Source organism: Ahaetulla prasina, chromosome 1, assembly GCF_028640845.1.
Source record: "Ahaetulla prasina isolate Xishuangbanna chromosome 1, ASM2864084v1, whole genome shotgun sequence".
NCBI classification, from domain to species: domain Eukaryota; kingdom Metazoa; phylum Chordata; class Lepidosauria; order Squamata; family Colubridae; genus Ahaetulla; species Ahaetulla prasina.
The window spans coordinates 174,397,921-174,419,098 of NC_080539.1; the positions used below are offsets into that span (position 1 = coordinate 174,397,921).

General features: G+C 39.5%; 1 long non-coding RNA gene across 3 annotated transcripts in view; it reads right to left on the reverse strand.

Annotated features, from left to right (window-relative positions):
- LOC131197752 (uncharacterized) overlaps positions 1 to 21,178 on the reverse strand; it is a 47,796-nt gene that overhangs the window by 20,958 nt on the left and 5,660 nt on the right. Inside the window, exons 2-3 of one of the 3 annotated variants that reach the window (XR_009155021.1) lie at positions 7,386 to 7,786; positions 6,579 to 6,802 (exon numbers count right to left, since the gene is read on the reverse strand). The exons of the other annotated variants lie outside the window; for them this stretch is intronic. This is a non-coding gene — a long non-coding RNA (uncharacterized LOC131197752). The remainder of the gene's footprint in view (positions 1 to 6,578; positions 6,803 to 7,385; positions 7,787 to 21,178) is intronic. 3 annotated transcript variants of the gene reach the window in all.

The following is a 21,178-nucleotide window of genomic DNA, read 5'->3' on the forward strand; positions in this document are numbered from 1 at the left end:
CATGGTCAATGTATTTGCATGTACTTCATGAAAAAAATAATAATAAAAGAGCTTACATTTATTTATTTACAACATTTATATGGCCACCTAACCCAAAGAATGTGATTCTGGGCAGCATCATTAAACAGAAAAAGAAAAAGAAAGAAAAAAGAAACAATATATGCCTCCAAAACAATTAAATGATAATCAGAACTGAAATTTGTTGTAGTCTACCTCTGGGAATTTTACTCATCCTGACCCAAGTGCCTGGGACAAGAGCCAGATCTTAACTGCTTTTCTAAACACCTGCAGGTTCATGCCAGAGGGCGATATTAAAAACATCAGCTATTTACAACCTCAAATACTCTGTTAAAATTCATCCCTCCTTCTCTCTCTTTCCCTTATCAAATCAGTCAAAATTACACACGTGCCTAGCATGCACATGCTACAGACTTGTAAATGAATCTAAAGGAAGAGCTTTACACTTTTTGGCATGTTCATTTCTGCCATGTGTATACAGTATATTTATTTATTTAATTTATTTATTTACATTTATATCCCGCCCTTCTCCGAAGACTCAGGGCGGCTTACAGTGTGTAAGGCAATAGTCTCATTCTATTTGTATATTTACAAAGTCAACTTATTGCCCCCCCAACAATCTGGGTCCTCATTTTACCTACCTTATAAAGGATGGAAGGCTGAGTCAACCTTGGACCTGGTGGGACTAGAACCTGCAGTAATTGCAGGCAGCTGTGTTTTAATAACAGGCTTCTTACAGCCTGAGCCACACCGTGGCCCTATATAACATCCACATTAGCTCCCAGGAAACTGGTTTTCCTCATCTCTTTGTTCTTTTTGTTCTAAAATAAGAGAACTTGTGATTTTAAAAATGTTTTGTGATTTTAAAGTTATTTTGAAATATCTGAAATATTCCTATTACAGCTCCTTAAATTCATTATTAATTTTGCTTTTTTTCCCCAAAACAACCATTCTTTGTGTCTTTGCATAGGCAATTGTTCTGAAAAAGTTAAATGTTTTTGAGTTTGGTGGATTGAATGATTTAAAAAGGAAGAATTTATATGACTGATCATCACGTTTTGTATCTCTTGATAATTTTTTTTCATATTTTACATGTGTAAAATAAAATAAAAAAATCAGAGAATCTGGCATTCAGAAATCCACTAGAATAATAAGGATGCTACACTTGAATAATCTACATTTTCCTATTGCCTATAAACTTAGTAACCTCATTTATGCACAACAATGTCATCATATAGTTTATTGTTATGTGTAAATATATCCATAGTGATATCATGCTATTTCTTCAGCAAACTGTGATTAAAAATTCTAGCTTACTATGTCTGAATATAACTAACAACAGGTTTCCCATTCCTCACTTTATATTATGTACCTATGTTAGATATTACTTAGATAATCAAAGTGTGATTGGGCCAAGATGATTTAAGAAAAGGCATAGTTTGGGACCATGAAAAACAAAAGTATATGTTCAAGGTTATGGGAAATAAGAATCTTCTCTTCAGCTCCTGATAAATGGTAGAGATTGTATCTCTTTCTCATAATAGAATCCAGTATCTGCTAGAAAATGTCTGCTCTTCTGCAGTGCAAATAAGAGCATTAAACAGACTCTGATTAATTTTGAGACTTCAAATTTTATTCCTCAATTCCCCTCTGCCCAAAATGTGATTTGTGAAATAACAAAGTCAAGATCCTCTGATCATTGCCCTTTAAAGTCTCTTTTTCACATGGCCGGCCTTCAGAAAAAGCTATTTTACTAGAAGAAATTAGATTTCTGGTTATCACGAGCCCTAAATAGACATGAATTACAAGAACGTCCTTTGAAAATTCCATCCGGCACTTCGTTTCATTAAATCCCATGAAGCGACCTTAATTTAGTGGAACACCGGATGGGTTGCTCCTTTAACCTATTAGCACTGGCCAGTCCCATAAAGTATATTCATGGTTGATTCCATCAAGAAGGACAACAGTGGGATTAATATTATTTCAAGATACAGTAAATGCCACAGTGATGAAACTGTTCAAGATCTGGTGCTCGCTGTGTCATGTTGAATGCATTGACATTTACTCTGCTATCGTTTCATTTTCAAACGTGTGGTGAGTGTGTCAGCATGCAATATAGCACCTCAACACTCGCAAAGAGCTGGGTGGGGGTGCGGGGAGGGAGAGAAGTAGTTTCCTGTGTGATACATTCCCATTTATCTATTATGAAAAGCCAGTTGTTGTACTTCCCATATCATAGGTTACCATAAGTATCAACAGAAAGCAGTAGGAAAATTTCATTCCATATTCAATTTATACATACATACATACATATAATAAATTTTGAATGCTGATCTTCAATCTTAATTCCAAGTGCAATCTTAATTGCACTATGTTTGTTACATTTGATTATGTGTGCTGATTCTTCATTTATTTCTAAACATTTTATACTATTTTTAATGCCTTATAACCAGAGGCTTATTAAAAGGATATATATAAAAGGATTAATATAAGGCTATATTAAAAAGATATATATATATATATATATATATCCTTTTATATTTGTCATGATACAAAAAAAATATATAAATGTGGGAGCAAGTGAGACAGTCCTCTTTCTCTGCACTTTGCTTGAAGGCTTAAGCAACAATAAATGATTCTTAAAGAGTGTAAAATAGATGTGTAAAAGCAAATTCTATTACAATCCACAAGAATGTTGCCACAGATGTCAGTAGAGTCAAAATTTCCCTTTTCATACTGACTGAAACTTGGAAAGAGGCATTGTTCTAACTTGCACGCTGTGAAGCTGTGAATGAAAGCTATCTGCAGTTCTGATCTCTTAAAGCAGTTCTATTGGCATGTGCTCGGAGTCAGGCAATTGGAGTTTTGCCTGCTAAAAGTCATGTTTGCATTGTCTTCGTACCAGTTTTCTTTTCTATGCTATCAGCTCAATCATCATCCAGCCAAGGCAACCTCTTGTAAAATAAACACTCCCCTAGCACATTCAGCTTAGAGTAAATTCCAGCAGGCCACTTAATTTGTTTCTGAAATATCAGAACCCTCTAAGTGGATGCCAGAACTTGACACTGGTTCTTTCCTAAAAAGCTTGAGTCACGAAACCCTGCCACAAAAGGTCTTGATGGAAAAGGGTGTGGGTGTCTTCTTTATTTATTTTTCCCCCCAAGGTGATATTCTACCCTTGCTGAGGTGGTGAAAAATTGCTTTGAAATCTCAAGAAAAGGCTTTGTGTCTTTTCAAAACTTTGAAACTCCGCCAAAGATTTTTCAGTCAGCCAGTGTGTTGTGTTCAAAGGCAATGAAAAACATCTCTATAGGACAACAGGGAGGTCTGCTGAAGATCTCTGCCAAAGGAGTCCTCAAGCCAAGAGAACTTCCTGATTGGCTGCTAGTCTTGCTAAATGAAACTTGGCAATATTTCACTAGAAGAGTCCTCCACTCCTCCACTTGCAACAAAATACCTTATGCCACCAGACTTGAAATTCTGGGCTTAGAAAACTTAGAACTACGCTGCCTTCAGTATGACCTGAGCATAGCTCATAAAATCATCTGCTACAATGTCCTACCTTTCAATGACTACTTCAGCTTCAACCACAACAATACACAAGCACACAATAGATGCAAACTTAAAGTGAACCGCTCTAAACTCGATTGCAGAAAATATGACTTCAGCAACAGAGTAGTCAATGCACTACCTGACTCTGTGGTTTCTTCCCCAAACCCCCAAAACTTTAACCTAAGCCTGTCTACTGTTGACCTCACCCCATTCCTAAGAGGTCTGTAAAGGGCATGCATAAGAGCACCAGCGTGCCTACCGTCCCTGTCCTAATGTTCCCTTTAATTGTATTCATTTTATGTATTCAATTCATGCTTATACTTACATATATTATCTAATACCTACTCAACAAATAAATAAATAAATAAAAATGTGCCCATAGAGAACATACATTTTGAGGTGGCCTTGTCTTCTGAGGGAACTATCACCAATAAGACCCCATCTAATAGATTCAACTTAAGCTGGTGTAAATTTTAGGTGAAATGTATTTATGGTAAGAGCAGTTCAGCAATATATCCCATATAAACTAGAGTGGTGGGAGGGTTCTCCATGGCTGGAAGACTTAAAGCAGAAGTGAAGCAGCTATTTGATTAAGCTGGTTTAATTTGGGATTTTCTGTCCTGAACGGAAAATTTGGATAGATGACTTATACCCACAGATAACTGTGGCCATAGTCTTACCGAAGTAAACATGTGAGCAAGAGATAATTGCCTAGAACAGTGATGGCGAACCTTTTTTTCCTCAGGTGCTGAAAGCGCATGCGCACATCCTGACACCCATAATGCAATGCCCTCCCACAGGCCCCACCCACCTTGCATGTATTTATTTATTTTATTTATTTATTTAATTAAACTTTTATACCGCCCTTCTCCCGAAGGACTCAGGGTGGTGTACAGCCTTCATTTAAAACAATTAATATACACACTAAAATAACAATTAAAAAACTTATTCAATAAAAGGCCGAAATTAAAACCGTCCAATTGACCCTATAAAATACCCAATAAAATTACAATTGAAAAATTTAAAATTTAAAATTTAGAGTTTAAAAATCAGGCCAGTCCCGCTTGGATAAATAAGTAAGTTTTCAGTTCCCGGCGAAAGGTCCGAAGGCAATTGGCGCAAACCGGGGGGAAGTTCGTTCCAGAGGGTAGGTGCTCCCACAGAGAAGGACCTTCCCCTGGGGGCCGCCAGCCGATACTGTTTGGCAGACGGCACCCTGAGAAGACCCTCTCTGTGAGAGCGTACGGGTCGGTGGGAGGCATATAGAAACAGCAGGCGGTCCCGTAAGTACCCGGGCCCTAAGCCATGTACATGTGACCCCCTGCACTCCCCCCACCCCCTGCGCATGCACACGTGCCCCCCCATTTTGGTGCTAGCAGGCCTCCCTAAAACCTCTTAGGACAAAAAACGGGGCATGAGGGGGCGCTGCATCCCTCACCCCCATGTATGCACGTGTGACCCCGTCCTCCTGCATGCACGCGCACCTCCCAGCAGACACCTGGAAATGAGCTGGCAGGCAAGGGGCGCGCGGGCATGCGCGGTGGAGCTGACCTGGGTGTCAGCTTGTGTGCCTGCAGGGATGGCTCCGCATGCCACCTGTGGCACGCATGCCATAGGTTCGCCATCACAGGCCTAGAATCTGATTTTCATGACTTGCATGAATAAAAACACCCTTCTCCTCAAGACTGCACCAGGTAAGCCACTCTGGAAAACATAATCCATAGCCGAGATACCACCAAAAGGAAAGTTTCCTAACCTGCATCTTTTTAATCTGAGGTGGGTAGGTGGAGGAAATCTGCTGAACTATTCCTGCCTATTCCTATCTGCACATCCAGGTGCAAAAGAGCCCATTTGTACAGGACAATTAAATATTGTGGAACTTTTACCATCTGCAAATCTGTCCAGGTGGAGTTGAAAATCCAGCAACCCAATAAGACAGCAACAGCCCTGCATTCCTTGCGGTCATAGGAATGTATCCGGTGCCATCCTTTATACATGTCGTTCCTTTTCTCCTAATGGTAAATCACATTATGCAAGGATGAAAATACACTGCCAGGCTGAAAGCACCCGTTTCCATTTACCGTCTCAGCTCTCCAGAGTTGGATTTGTGCCAGGTGGAGTTGAATGTATTTGAACTCCCAATGTCTCAGCATTAATTCAGTCTGGCACAACAATGCAATATTTGCAAGCAGTATTTCCTTAGTGCTTCATCTTGTTGATGGATTTTTGTTTCCTCCATGTCATCGTGACTGCAGCAGATTCCTTCTGCTTTTTATTCTTTAAATATGCCATAGTTGCAAAGCCCATTACAGCAGCTTCCTTTATCTTCGCAGATGTGTGTAGATATACACGGCAAGATGGAATGTTTCTGTTTGTCGAGCAGCCAGTCTGGGCAGCTGGGGCCGTGTCAAATTACACCTGGCACAAAAATGGATCAGCAGCAATCTGAAGAATTGCATTCAGGTGTTGAATACTATTCTTAGTGTGTCCTGGGGATGCTGGAAAAGCAGCACAAAGTTGCCTAGTTTCATAAACTGACTCAATCATAGCCCTTCTTTCCCACTGATAAGATTCTCTCACTTCAATACCTTCCAAATCTATGAGTACAAAAGGGAATTCTAGTTTTAGCAGAATAAGTATCAGTTCACTGTGCTGCCATTATCTCTTGGCTGCATATAATGTTGAACAAGTTCTTATCCCATATAATAGATGTGGCCTAGAGATCCATGTCAGCTGAGTTGGGAACATTTACATAATATGTTGATCTGAGATTCTTATTACCTTCTTCAGGAAAAAGTGAATTTGGCTTCACATCTGTAATCGCACTAAGGTTCTGTCTGCAATAAGATCAAGCTCCAATTTTGGAGAAAGTTGGAAGGAAGATGATAGAGGCAATAGCAATAGCAGTTAGATTTATATATTGCTTCACAGTGCTTTACAGTCCTCTCTAAGAGGTTTACAGAGTCAGCCTACTGCCCCCAAACAATCTGGGTCCTCATTTTACCTACCTCGGAAGGATGGAAGGCTGAGCCAACCTTGAGCCTGGTGAGATTCAATCTGCAACCAGCAGCTGGTGATCAGCAGAAGCACATATCTGTAGAAGAAGTACTTGCAGTACTGCACTCTAACCACTGCACCCCCGTGGCTCTTGTCTCTTGTAGAGGCATTGTTCCCTTGATCACATTTATTTTCATTGATTTCAGCTAACTGGGCTTTTCAGGTTTCTGTGGAGCTGCAAATTTTGTCCAGAGGACACTGAAGAAAAAGTTGTACCTCACAAATGATCAACTCAACATCACAAGTCAACAATTTTCAAAAATTGCTGCTGGTGGACCAAATCCTGTATCACCTGGATAATTTGACTTACCATACCCAATTTGTTATCTTGGTTATCTTTCAGTGTTTTCTCTATTATATGTATATGTGTATGTGTCTGTGCCTGTGTACATGTATATGTATACGTATAAAATATAGTACAATAGTTGTTAAATATTACTCCTTACTACTAATTCTTCAACTGATCCCCCATACTTACTGAAAACCTCTATATGTATTATGTGTGGTGTGCATTGTGTGTGTGCTATATATGTTTCAATGGTGTTTGGGGTTTCCTGCAGAAGGTGGGTTAGAAAATTAGATAAATTGTACATGTACTTTCATTAAACACTGGGCATAATATTAAGAAGTAATCTAACATGAAGCCTGCACAAAATGATAGGTAATGAATGTGAAATGCTTTGAATTTTCTATATAAAGCCAGCACAGCTTGTTTAAGGGGAAAAGGGCCACTTAGATAAATTTAAAAAATGGAATACCTGGAGTGCTGAAAAAGTGGTGATAGAGCTAGAGGTGGCAATGGTGATGGATTTTGGAGGTGCTCAGCAGTACGTCCTTCAGACTGGTGGCTGTGCAGTGGTAACAGTGGTCGATTCATTACTTAAATAAACACTGGCACAATGCTGTTATATTATTGTAAAAATGTTGATTTGATGATGGTGGTGTCATCACTGCATCTCAAGGCAGAAGTAAATGTAGTGAATTGTCATTTTCTACAAAGGCAGTCTCTTAATCTCCCTTGCTCTCATTTCAGCCGTATAAATGGCCACCTGTGGATTAGGACTTCTTTTCAACCAAAGTCTTAGGCAATCATCTATGAAGGTGAAAGTGCTCATCCCCTTCTTGACCAGCTTGCTGGGTGAGGAAGAAGAGGAAGATGCTGGAGTAAAAGAGAAGGTGAGAATATCAGGTCCATCTGTTTTTTGTTCCAGCCTCAGCCATTTTTTCTCATTACTGCTTTCCTTTGACAACTGATATGGTTTCTATTACTGAACAGTGCCTGGGTTCACACAATACTCTATAAGCCACATCATGATTTAGGGCACTATATAAATCCAGACACAGTTTGCAGTGAAAATGTCTGGATAATGCAGGTGTGCATAGGAGCCAATGAACCTCTTGTCCTTTCTCTATTTTTGATAATTAGTTTATAATTATTATTATAAATGTCTGACAAAAATAGAACAAAAATTTCTCTTTTAGCAAGTGGCCAGCTAGATCCTTACAAAGGGGATCTGAAGGCTAGGTCTTATCGAGTAACTGAGTAACCAATAACTGGCATGAAATGGTATGCTGCTGTGGAAACTTGATATTCGTGTAACTATCATTGGATTTGACTCATTGTCATTGATAGAATTCCCCAGCAAGCCCACGAATGCCAGTACATATGAAAAAAATTGGTCTCCAATCTTTTCTCATCAAAATTGTAAATACAATTCTGTGAAATTCACCCACATTCAGATGTCTTAGCTGCTGAATATTATCCCATCTTCACATGAGTCCTTCTGGTACATAAAAGGAACTAGAATGAGTAGTATCCAAGTTTAGTGCTTGCTTCATTTATTTCATAAACAGTCATTCAACATGTACTGTGCCAGGGTGAAAAAGTAATCACATGCCTAATTTAATCAGGGATAAGTAAGACCAGTTGTGTGAGTACTTCATAAAAGAATCAGGACTAATTTGAGCCAGTTCTCTTCTATCATAAATATTCCCAGTTCCCTCCTACTCTCTCACCACACATTACAGTGAAGTATTCTCCATTCATAGTTTGGCGGCATGTCTCAGATGGAGATGTTTGGAGACACGACTCCTGAAAGAAATCTCCAAAGACCTCCATTAAAGTCATTGATGCCTATCAAAATGTTCCAGAACTATTTCTAAAACTCTAGGGATCCAGAGTTTTTAAAGAATTGGGACAACTGCATCTTTCCAAAATTACTGCAAGAGTATAGCATAACCCCCCCCCCAAATCATAAATTACTTCAAGCAATATCCAGGGATTTGCAGGCAACTCCCACCTTGATTTAATTCACTGAGCATCACTCCATTAAAAAAAAAAGCAGCACTGGATAAAAATGGAATTCATGGGAGTAGAAAGGCAGAATTTTGATGCTAAGATCAAATTTGCTGAAAAACACCAGCATATCTTGCAGGTTTCTGGATAAATATTCTATTGACAGATGAATCAAAAGTAGAACTTTTGGGGGGCTGCATCACGTTATATATGTTGGATATGAACACAACATTCCATAAGAAACTCACACCATAGAGATGGCAAATTTGCTGCCTGAAGACCTGGATAACTTGCCATAATTAATGTATGTCATGCCCCCTGTCGGAGTCTGAATCTGGGGCGAAAGATGAGCTGGAACAAGAACTGACAGCGAGTGTGAGGGCAGCTCTGTTGGCCTTGGAGGAAATTGGGGAAGGGCAGAGTAAGTCCAGGCAAGGCTGTTCGGAATTAGTAAGGTCTGCAGGCAGTGGGAACAGGAGAGACAGAGCTCAGACGAGGAGCAAGAACCACCACCTCCTGATGCAAGGGCTCAGAGAATGCAGAGAAGGAGCGATCAGGGCAGATGGAGCAGGCCACTTATGAGGGGAGCGCCCTGCCCAGCTTCACCAGGCACACCTGGGGAATGAGACTTAAGGAGACACCGTGGGGAGGGGCATTTGTCAGGAACAAACACTGAATTCCTGAAGTGTTGTGTGCTGACGTTTGAACTTGCCAAGAGTCCTTGCATTCCTTGTTGGTGTTCTGGACTAATTATATGGAACTTTTGCTCCCTGAACTCCATGCAGCCTTGGTGCAGACAGCGCTGGGCTGGACTAATTGCAGCCAAAGGCTGCTTGAGGTTTGTGAGGGGGTTTGTTATCACTCTGCTCTGGGACTTGCCAGAAATGTGGGAGTGTTTGGGGAGATTTGAAGCAATAAAGGGGTGGTTTGAAGTGCCATCTGTTTGTGTTATCTCTGTGCTGTGCCCTGGGTCACCACAATATGATTTCTGCTTTGTATCAGATAATTTTGTAGTAGAATATGAGACCATCTGTCCATTACCTGACACACAAAATGGTCATGTAGCAAGACCATGACTTAAAACATATAGTTAAGTTTACAAGAGAATCAATGAAAAAGAAAAAAAACCAATTCTCTGTAAAACTCTAGACCTAAACCCACAAAACTATTATGGAAAAACATGAAATGTGCTAGAAAAACCTAGAAATATGATTGAATTGAAACAATTTGCCAAGGCAGAATGGCCAGAATCACTACATATTGATCTGAGAGACTGATGACCAATGCCTAAAGCTTAAAGTAGTGTAACTGCTTACTGAGTCTAAGAGAGCAATTACTTTTTCACATTGACATATCAACTGTTGGATGATTTTTTAATGAAATACTTCTAGAAAGCATCAAACCTGGCTATTATTTGTTCAAATGGACTCTCATTATGTGTCAGTAGGACCACTCAGAACTTTGATAACACTGTACAAAAAGTGTGCAAAATTTCAGAAAATCCAAAGGGATGTATCAAAAGTGTATACTTCAGATTTTAACCTGAAATTTTTTTGTGACCACAATGAAATTTCTAATGAAATTTAATCTCCTTAGTACACCTTCTGCAATATAGAAATGGGTTAGATTTCAGGTACCCAACACTGTAAATCATTAAAATGCATAAAAACTGAATTAATATTTACTATAAACTCCTTTACAATTAATCAACTGTACATCAATATAAAATAAAATGTAATAAAAATATATAAGTGCTGCCAATATCTTTTATCAATTTATAAAAGCTGTTGCATCTTTAAATTACTTCACTTTCCTAATTACAATTTATATGTAGGGTAAGGGCCAGAACCAAAATATATCAAAATAAATTTATTTTAATGTTGTCACTAATATAAAATTAATGTGTTTTGAATGATAAACTCTAACTTATAAATAGTAGTAATAGTGAATGGTGAAAAAAATCAGGTCTAACTGAAGTACCTTTGTATAACATATGTAAGATAGGTGGTAAACTAATTTAATAAAAAAAAATCAAATAATAAAATAATGGCCATATAACAAATACTGTCTTGTGTCATGCTTAACATTAGATGTCAACTGTCCCACTGGCATATGCAGCAAAAGAAAGTCCTGGGACATTATTTTACCGAGAGTGTAACTTTACTGATAAATCTATATAGGCACAATAGAAAGCAAAACCAGTTCCGCCTTTTGGCGCAAAAAGCTGCATAGTTAAAATCCCCCTTTTCCTTCCTGGGCCACCCACTGTCCAGCATCCACCACTCTGCTGCAATCTCTTTGTTTTGAGAAAGACTCTCATCGTCTGACCTTGAGGTGTCGAGATTCTCTCATGTTACAGATGGTGCACAGGAATCCCTCAATTCCCTCCCAGCCACCCATATATTCCAATCATTCCTCCTCACTCCCTGGTTTCTGTTATCTGGCTGCGAGTGAAAGTGCAGAACAAGCCAGCCTTGACATTAGACTTGAGAATTCAGACTGATTTTTTTATTTGCTAATGCTTTATCAATATGCATTGCATAGACCAGTGATGGCTAACTTTTTCCGGACTGAGTGGCCAAAGCGCGTGCGCGCCCGAACGCCCAATATGCAATGCACATATGCCCCCCTGCACGCGACTCCCTGCACATATCCGTGTGCCCCCTGCACGCACCCTCCCCCCTGCATGACTGTGTGCCCCTCCCACACGCATCCCATCCCCCACGCATGCACGGCAGAAACCAGATGGCCGGCGGAAGGTGCATACGCATGCGCAGTGGAGCTGAACTGGGGCAATGGCTTGCATGCCCACAGAGAGTGCCCTGCGTGCCACCTGTGGCACATGTGCCATAGGTTCGCCATCCCGGGCATAGACATTCATGGAGTGGAACTAGGAAGGACTTGACCCTAAGTCTAACCCCCAGAGTTTTCCTTTAAATTATCTTAGCTTCTGATCCTCAGCATACTTTATAGTAGCCTCTTCCACAAGTGATAATTAGGATTTATTATAGGATATAATATAGGATAATTAGAAGGCATGCTTGTCCAATTGGTGAATCGATTAGATGAAGTTAGGACTGAACCAGGGGTGAAATGCTCCCAGTTTGGACTGGATCGCCCGATCCGGTAGCGATCGTGGCAGGTGGTTTGGAGAACCGGTAGCGATCCTGACGCATCTGCCCGGTTGTCGTTACTTCCTAGTTTTAACCAGGAAGTAATGTGTTTTGTACACTCTGTACATGCAGGGGTACATGCTGGAACCGGTAGTTAAAAATGCTTTAAAAAGTAAAAAAAAAAAAGTTCTCAAGATCTTACATCGCTCAGCTGATCGTTGGAACTTTTTTTTTTTTTACTTTTTAGGCATTTTTTTACTACCGGCTCGGGCGAATGTGTAGTAAAAATATGCTTTAAAAAGTAAAAAAAAAGGCTTTGATATTCACAGCTGTGCCACACAATCATTGGAGCCTTTTTTTTACTTTTTTAAAGCATTTTTTAACTACCCATTCGCCCCAGACGGTAGGTTAAAAAAAAAACGGCTTGAGAATCACAGCTGTGGCGCACAATTGTCAGAACCTTTTTTTTTTAATGAGGGTGTGGGTGGTCCGTTTTTGCTCCCAGCAGGCTACCCTGAAGCCTGCTAGGCCAAAAACGGGGTGGGGGGGTGTTTTTGGAAGAAAGAGAGAGAGACGGAGAGAGAGAGAGAGAAAGAAAGAAAGGAAGGAAGGAAGGAAGGAGGGAGGGAGGGAGGGAGGGAGGGAAGGAAGGAAGGAAGGAAGGAAGGAGGGAGGGAGGGAGGGAGGGAGGGAGGGAAGGAAGGAAGGAAGGAAGGAAGGAAGGAAGGAAGGAAGGAAGGAAAGAAAGAAAGAAAGAAAGAAAGAAAAAAGAGAGCAAGGAAGGACTACAAACCTTGCACTAGACACAGCTTCAGAGGATAATCCAGGGCTGGAAGAGATCTGGAGGTCATCTAGTCCAACCCTGTTCCAGCAGGACATTGTTAGTGAGTTTCTGTCTTTTGAGCCCCCAGTCACATGGTTACATAGTCACGCCCACCCGGTCACATCATCCCACCAAGCCACGCCCACCAAGCCACACCCACAGAACCGGTAGGAAAGAAATTTAGATTTCACCACTGGACTGAACTCAAGAGATATCTGATGATTACTGTGTGATGAGCATTATTTCCTCATTTGGAAATAATCAATACAGGTAGTTCTTGACTTATGACCCCAACTGAGCCCAGAGTTTCTGTTGCTAAGTGAGACAGCCGTTAAGTGAATTTTGTCCCATTTTACTGCCTTTCTTGACACATTTGTTAAGTAAACCACTGCAGTTGTTAAGCTAGTGACACGGTTACTACAGTTACTACTAGCTAAGTGAATCTGGCTTCTCCAGTGATTTTGCTTGACAAAAGGTTGCAAGAGGTGATGCCATGACCTTGGGACACTGCAACCGTCATAAATGTGAATCAATTGCCAGGCATCTGAATTTTGATCACGTAACCATGGGGAAGCTGTAATGGTCATAAATATGAAAAACAGTCATAAGTCACTTGTCCCAAAGGTGCTTTTTTTCAAGAGGCAACTGGACTTTCTGGTTTTTCTTTGAAGACATTTTGCTTCTCATCCAAGAAGCTTCTTCAGTCATAAATAATTTATTTCAGTGCTGTTGTAACTTTGAACGGTCACCAAATGAATTGTATGTCAAGGATTACCTGTGCATGGAAATGTCCTTGGATAAACACTGCTTGAAACTGGATTTTTTTCACAGGCATCTGTGCTATAACTGAGAGCATTTTTCATCCCCTAGAAGCTAAAACTCTCTTAAGAGCTCTTGTTTAATGCTGGAACTTTCCAGAGGATTTTTAAAAAAGATCTGACTTAGAAAAGTTTGGCACTTGCATTTTATTAAAGGAAGGCCATAAATCATAGAAGCTAGAAAATAAAAAAATAAATGATCATGTAATACCTGTGCTCTGCAAAACAATCACTTGTCAGATACATGTTTGCTGATGAGCAAGTCATGGAATTTTTAATACTCTGGGGACTTTAAAAGTGGTCTATTTTATTGAATAATGTAATGTCAGTCCTAGCTGAACAAACACACTAATTATTTTTAAGAGACTCGTGGGGGTTATTTTTAAGGGAGGAAAAAACAGACGGATTAAAAAAAAACTGATTTCATCACATCAGAGCTTGTTAAACTATTGAAGTTCATCATAGCAATCACCTTCATTACTTAATATTATTGCAATTCCTGTGATCAGAAATGGAAAGCTATATCCAAGCATAAGGAAGCTGTATTTACAATGATGTGATGGTAGGTTATTCATTTAGAACAGGGCTCTCCAACCGTGGCAACTTTAAGCCTGGCGGACTTCAACTCCCAGAACCTCCCAGCCAGCAAAGCTGGGATTCTGGGAGTTGAAGTCCACCAGTCTTAAAGTCGCCAAGTTTGGAGACCCCTGATTTAGAACATAGTGCATAGTGCATAGTGCACTTTAGTTTCAACTGTTCTGGGTTTGGAAGAACATATACCAAAATGAGGACCCAGATTGTTGGGGGCAATAAGCTGACTTTGTATATAATATACAAATGGATGAAGTCTATTGCTTGACATAGTGTAAGCCGCCCTGAGTCTTCGGAGAAGGGCGGGATATAAATGCAAATAAAAAAAAATGAGTTACATTAATGTAATTTAGTGCAGGCTTCCTGGTTTCAAATGTAGATGGATTAGGATTTAGTTTGCTTTGTTTTTTTGGTAACCAAAATTTGCAAAAGTCATCATAAATGAGATAGAAATAAATTGAAATTTTGAATGTGAGAGAAAAAAGCCTGATAGATTCACCCGTATAAGCAGAATTTTTGCTCTTAAAAGTCTGAGTTTGACTCCCTCATCCCTGAGTCTGATTTGGGGTCATTAATTAGGATTGCCATATTATCCCTTTAATTCAGAATTACAAAATTCAGCATTTAAAGAAGATTCCATTTTTCTACCTGGAACCTCTCAAAGCAGCCATTTGAAAATTGGTTCATAGTTTTTGAGACTATGAAAAATTGGATTGCAGTATACCAAATATGGTTAAGCTTTAAAACCATAAATTCATGCCTAAAATGACTAGATGGATACATTTCTGTTTTAAATGTAAGTTTAATTAAGAATTTTAGTTATGATAGTAAAAAATAATACAACTAAACTTATAGAGAAGAAAAATAGATGGAAAGAAAGAAAACAAAGTGCAGGAAAAGAAAAAGAAAAGAAATATATAAAAAGATGGTTTCCACTCTTCATTACAAGTATAAAGAAATGTAATAACTCTTCAGCCTATAAGGTTAAACAAATACAGGTAGTCCATGACTTACAACAGTTCACTTAGTGACCATTCGAAGTTACAGTGGCACTGAAAAAAGTAACACATGGCCATTTTTCAAACTTATGTCCATTGCAGCATCCCCATGGTCATGTGATTTTCATTTGGATGCTTGACAACTGACTCACATTTATATGGTTGCAGTGTCTCGGGCTCATGTGATCCCGTTTTGTGACCTTCTAACAAGCAAAGTCAATGGGGAAGCCAGATTCACTTAATAACTGTATTACTAATTTGAAAACTGCAGTGATTCACTTAGCAAATGTGGCAAGAAAAGTAATAAAATGGGGCAAAACTCACTTAAATTTCTCACCTACCAACATATGTTGGGCTCACTTCTGATTGTAAATTGAGGACTACCATTGTCTCTTCATCCTATATCCCAACCGTTATCTATGAGCAAATCCATAAATGTTTCAATCCTGATGTCAGCAAAAAGCAAAAACAAAAACAAAAAAAACAACAACAACAAAAAAAACACCTCTTATTTTAACCTTGATCAAATAAGCTAACTTTACATTCCTTTCTTTTGCTTCTAACTGTCATAATCTTTAATTCAATTGAATATTGTTGTAGGATTTAATTTCTCTTCAATTCTCCTTTTGTTCCATCACACAGACATCTTCAAAGCTTTTTGTTGTGGACAAACTGCTGGCTTACTATTAGCTGCTTAGATTGTGGGGGATATTGTCTTCCTCTCTGTCTCTGGGCATTTTGTTTTGAATTATAGGAGGTATCAGTCAACTGGGTTCTACAGAGGCAGCTACACATATCATGCTTAGCCTGATTGTGAGATAAATGGGCTTCTTTTAGAGAGGAGTCTGATGCCAAGAAGGAGAATGAGGGAAGCTCCCTCCACTTTTACCTCAATGGGATAAAATTACCCATGAACTGTCATCCATAACCAGTTGTGGTTATGGATTTGATACCCGTTTAGAAGACCACTAGACTCATATTTAGAAATGGCTCACCTGACAGGTAGCAGATGTAATGGACCTCTGCATCTGCTATCTACTAATCAGGCAACTTTTGACTGGTAGGTGAACCAGCCGTTCTAAACACCCAGCTACACTCCCTCAGCTCCCCCCATTAAAGAGAATACTTGGTGATTATTTTTATTATCAGTGTGTGGGAGGGGAAGCAAAGCAAAGGGAATCAATTGTGTTTCTTCATTTGTCCTTCCTTAAATAGGAAGGACAGCTCCACTTGTTATTGAGGCACAGTACGGATTGGTGAGGAGGCTCAACATCTGCAGCATTATTTTCTTCAGGCTTATGGACTGGAGGAAAACACTTTAATGCAACTCTGTGGCTGTGCCTCTAGATTGCCATTTTAAATCTAACCTTGTGTAAGGTGTTTTGGGAGAAATGCCTTTTATTTATGTGCTGACAGATCAATTTACAAAAAAATTGAACACAATTAAAACTGTAGAAGGAGCTGGCTTCACCTTAGCCAGGAACTGCTTCAGAAATCCAGATATAGATACTCCTCGACTTACAACAGTTTAGGGAGTGTTCGAAGTTACAACAGCACTGAAAAATGTGACTTATGTTACGACCTTGGCAGCATTCTCATGATCAAAATTTAGATACTTGGCAACTGCTTCATATTTATGACCACTGCTGTGTCCCAGGGTCACGTGATCAATTATCTTTTGCAACGTCCTGACAAGCAAAATTAATAGGGAAGCCAGATTCACTTAACAACTGGATTACTAATTTATCAATTGCAGTTATTAACTTAAGAACTGTGGCAAGAAGGGTCATAAAATGGGCCAAAACTCGCTTAACAACAGAAATTTTGGGCTCAGTTGTGGTCGTAGGTCGAGGACTACCTGTATTATTCTTTGGGAAATTCAGACTTCATTTGGATGTTTCAAATTTACTTTGCTGTTCACAAAAATATGGTCCCTTCAAAGTAACTTTCAGCAGTGGTTTTGAGTGATTCTCTTCAATGGACAGAAGAATATCACATACTCTCTTCCTTATTTAAGTGGCTATTCCCCACCCCTAAAAATCCTGCAGTTTAAGTTTTGGGGGGCTTGAATATAAGGATCACAGAGAAAATAATTACATACTTAGGATAAAAATAAATCCAAACAAACAATCTGGTAGGGGCCCAAAGACTCAAGCTGTGTAAAATTGCTACCATTTTTTATTGTTATTATTAAATCTAACTCAATAATCTACCTAGGTGCTGGATGGAAGCATATTTCAACAAGATTCTTATCCAACCCTTCATTTCATTGTTTCCAGCAAAACCCTTCCAACTTCGTTCACTCAGATGCTGTGCTCTATCAGCATTTTAGAGCCATCTGCTCTGAAACGAGCCAATCAGCTTTGATGAGCAGATGCTATTTTTGTGTGTCATTTGGTCTCCAAAAGGCTGCTTGTGAGAACGCCAAAGTCCACATGACTCCTGGCCAGAGTACAGGGAAAAAAGCATTGCAGGCAAGCAGAACCCAGAATCCTCAGCTTAGAAAAATCTCCCTGATGATGACACATTCCCTTCATCCCTGAGATTTACACATCATTAGAAAACTAAACTATACCTAACTTTTCAGGAGCTTGTTAACTCATATGGCAGGCAACTCCCACACCCACTTGGCAAGCTTAAAAATAGGACTAGGTCGATGTGCAATCAAAGCAGTTTTTCCCCCCAGCGCAAGTAAATGAGGCTTTTTTTTTTTTAGGAATGAGGGAAGTGAAGGGGAAAATTATGGTCAAAATGTCTTGTTATACAAACTTTGATCTCTGAGAAATCCAAGGCCTGAACCCAGTGTGAAGCGAAACAAAGAAAGAAACAACCAACAGAAAACAGCACTGCTTGGTGTTCTTAGGGAAGTGAATTTAGACTGGATAGTATCTTGGAATTAGTATTTTGACCCACTTGAACTGATTTAATTGTTGAGCTATCAATCCCAGCATGTGGCTCTGGAAATAGTTTCAGTGGAAAAGATAAATTGTCTCTTACGCATTGGCTCAATTAAGCTGCCCAATTCATGCTTAGGATAGATAGATCTATATGATATTCACAGCTGGAAAAGGAAACTAGTTGCCTGGCCAAACTGTGCTGCTCTTTAAAAGACTCATTTTTAAACTTGAAAAATACAAAAGAAATATATGCATTGGGAAAAGGAAACACAAAATGGAGATGTCAAAAATACTTTGAAATATCCATGTTTGAGAACAGAAAGATTAATTGCATCAGGGTTCCCTTGTACCTGGGCTATGGAACTCACAACCATTCCTTTATATGTATATCTCAATGTCTCTAAAAGCCAATGAATAAGAGTTAACACTGCCAATTGCTTTTATCACTTCTTTAAAAATACTCAAGATTTTGGAGAAACCATATGATTTATTTATGAGAACCAGTGGTGGGAATCAAATAATTTAACAACCAGTTCACCCGGGGTCAGGTTGGCTGTCATGGGAGGCGTGTCTTGTCCCCATCTTCCAGCTCCGTCACACATGTGGGACGAACCTCCCATGATGGCCAACCTGACTCTGGGAGAACCAGAGTCAGGTTAAATCCCACCACCCTCGCTATCAAAGTGGATCCTGGGCACTGCACTGCAATGGAGAAACAGGAAATTGAGGGAAGGAAGAAGTCCAGGCACTGAAATGGGCCTGTTTCTCTGCAGTTGCAGTTGCCCAGGCCCACCAGAGGGAAGGCCAGCATGTACTGGCACTTAAACGCGGTGGCATTCCAGCTCTGGCTGGGAAGGGGAAGCCAGCATGGGCACTGCAGGCAGGATGCCCACTCGCTTCAGCACCCTCCCCGACCTTCTTGTGCTCCACCTGCACATTGGCCCTGGGCTTCTGCCTTATGTGCAGGCCCCGCCCCCGCCGCCTGAGACAGTTTTTGCCTGAGTGACGTGATTGAAAGTTTCCATCGCTCCTGTCTTGGACTTTTGGGGAGGTTTTTTTCTCTCTTCCCACCTGGAAGGAAGTTGAATGAAAACCAGACGTGTTCCGGAAAACACAGATTTTCCAGAACACGTCTAACTGGTTCACCTAACTCAGCAAAAAATTAGGAATGGTTCTACTGAACCAGTGCAAACTGGCTGAATCCCACCACTGCTGAGAACTATGCACTCAGGCTAGAGGAGAGCTATTTTTTGCAGATGGTTCATTACCCAAACTAGATAAGATGGTGATGATCTTACTTAGTTTGGATAATGAAACATCTGCAAGAAAACAATCAAGCTCAGAGATCACCAAAGTCCCCTCGTTTCAGTCTTGAGGTACAAATATTCTCTTTTATCAGCTATTTTTTGTTTTTTGTATTTGTCAAACCAGTTTTCTCCCCGTCCCTACATTTTATATTGCTAAAAATTATATTGTCTTTTCAGAACCCTCTTGCTAAAGACACATTAAAAAAAGTCAAAGAACAATACTGTAAATTTATGCTTAGCTTTTTTGTACAATCCAATACTTCTGAATAAAATTTGTCCCTGCCATCTGGTATTGATTCTCACCCCATTGTTTTCACATTTCAGATTGTAGGTATTGTATTCCACTTCCCATTACCTCTGAAAATTGCTAGGTCTAATTGACAATATGGCACACATATTGAGATGTTTTCTTTTATAAAAACAGGCCACTCCTCAGAGCTTATTTTGTGTTCTTAACTTTTTTTTATATCCTATCCTCAGTGTTTGATCAATCTGATTCCCTTTGTTCTAAAAACCATATGCATTTTCAGAACTGATACTGATATACCTTTCAAGGCCCCTGATTGCCTAACAAAAGATGATAAATCTCCAGGGGAACTAAACTGTATCCTGTAGCACACAGGCTAATGAGAAAAATAACTTCAAAATGACAAGCTTTGGTGTGTTGATATTCTATCTTCCAGTCTTCAAACTGTAGAGGGAGGGATAAAAAAAGAAAAAGGAAACAATGCTCCACTTCAGTAAGACATTAATTACATAAATAATAAGCCTGGCATTTGTATTCCCAGGTGAGCTGGGATTTGGAAGAGCAATACTTTTGCTGCTGTGTAATTATTCACCATTGTGGTTGAACAGGAGAAAGTGTAATGTCCATTCTACAAAGATGGGAAGAAAGTGAAGAATCTTTGAAGTGGATTTCCCCCACCCCTCAAAGTGTTTTTAAAGCTAGCAGGCCCAATTGTACTTTATGCTGTTCATAAGTAATAAGTGTTATATTTTCCTGACAAACTGATATGTGCATCTGAAGTTTCTGTAAAACCTAAATTTTGAAAGTTATCATTGTGAATCATGTTTATGCAACCAAAGCTTCATCTGGCTTTGATCTTCTTTTTGGATAGAGCTGGCTCAGAAAATGCAATGGTTATTGGCAAGGCTGCACATTCTTCCTGATGTTTTACCTCAGAACGATGCTTCTTCTCAGCTTGGACTGAGAATTGTCTGTGAGGAAATCAAATATGGCCCACCTAACAAACTGTCAGTGATACCCAACTGTATAGTTTATGAATGAAGATGGAAACTCGATTTGCCATTCTTTTCAAACAAGATCCTCATAAGGTTGGGGAAAGGATGTTAAATTTCAAGGTGAGAGAACAAGGTCATCAGAGGTTGGCTATTTTTTTTAAGTATGGCTTGCAAGCTTTTGTTTTTCTTCAGCTATTATATATGTTTCTGCTTCTGAGTTTTTATGCAGTCTGTACCATCTCAATACCTGAGGCCTAGTAGGCATGATCACATTAATCAGGGTTCATCTCTGAAACTCACAGTGTCTTTGTGTATTTACCATCTTTGTATATTTACCATGTAGTATGGCTGTATTATTATTATTTTATTTACACAAAATGACAGTATACACAGCAAATGAGATGACAGTATACACAGCAAACGAGATAACTATGCTGGATTTCGTATCACAGATCACTAGTTGAAC